The sequence below is a fragment of the Lucilia cuprina genome, chromosome X (assembly GCF_022045245.1).
Source record: "Lucilia cuprina isolate Lc7/37 chromosome X, ASM2204524v1, whole genome shotgun sequence".
Classification (NCBI taxonomy): domain Eukaryota; kingdom Metazoa; phylum Arthropoda; class Insecta; order Diptera; family Calliphoridae; genus Lucilia; species Lucilia cuprina.
In genome coordinates, this window is record NC_060949.1 from 9,584,208 (window position 1) to 9,585,223 (window position 1,016).

The following is a 1,016-nucleotide window of genomic DNA, read 5'->3' on the forward strand; positions in this document are numbered from 1 at the left end:
TGAATTTTGATCTTCAAGTATTTTTCTGAAGGGATGTTTCTATGGGGGCTAGGGCCAAATGAGTTCTATAAAAGGCCATATTCGGGGGGTACGGTTGTATGGGGCTAGGCGAAATAACATACTGATTTCAGTCGTTTTTAAAAGCATTCGTCCTTGAACTATAAGAAGAGCATGTGCCAAATTTTATCAAATCATCTTGAAATCATCGCACAAGGTTTACATGAACACACCTGAAATTTACCAAAAAGTTGAAAAAAAAATAAAATAGAAATATTTTGAACATAAGTTTTTTCAATTTGTTTGGAATATTTTTATAAACACAATTTTTTGAGGTTTTAGTGCATATTAAAATAGTAAAAAATTTCGTTACTATAATGGGATTTAGTGGAAACCTAAATGCACTAAACATTTAATGCACCCTCCCCAACTCTTGACCCTAACCCCTATAAAAGCCCCCTTCAAAATATGATTTTAATGTCCACAATTTTAGTCAATAATAAATGGCTTAAGTATGTCTGAGGATGGGTACAATTCAACTTAAATACTTTATTATAGAAACTTAATCACATGTTATATTTGTAACAGATGTAGGGTATTATATGGTCGGCCTAGCCCGACTATAATTTCTTAATTGTTTTGTACTGAAATCTTTTGAAATAAACCAATTTCATTTTAGAGTTAATTGATAAATGCGTGTAATTTATTTATTTATGTCAATACTTTTGGTACCCGGCGTTTCCAGGAAGCTTAAACAGAGTAGGTAAAAATATCGCTCACGATCGCTATTTTATTAAAAATTAAAATAGCGAGTTTTATTTTTATAACACGCGAGCACATTTTTAATTCGAGTTTTTTGTTTTTTGTATTCTCTTCGTAAGCGATATTTATAGGTTTTTATACACACCATCAAAAAAGATGGGGGGTATATTGTTTTTGTCATTCCGTTTGTAACACTTTGAAATATTCGTCTAAGACCCATAAAAGTATATATATTCTGGGTCCTTATTAGATTCTAA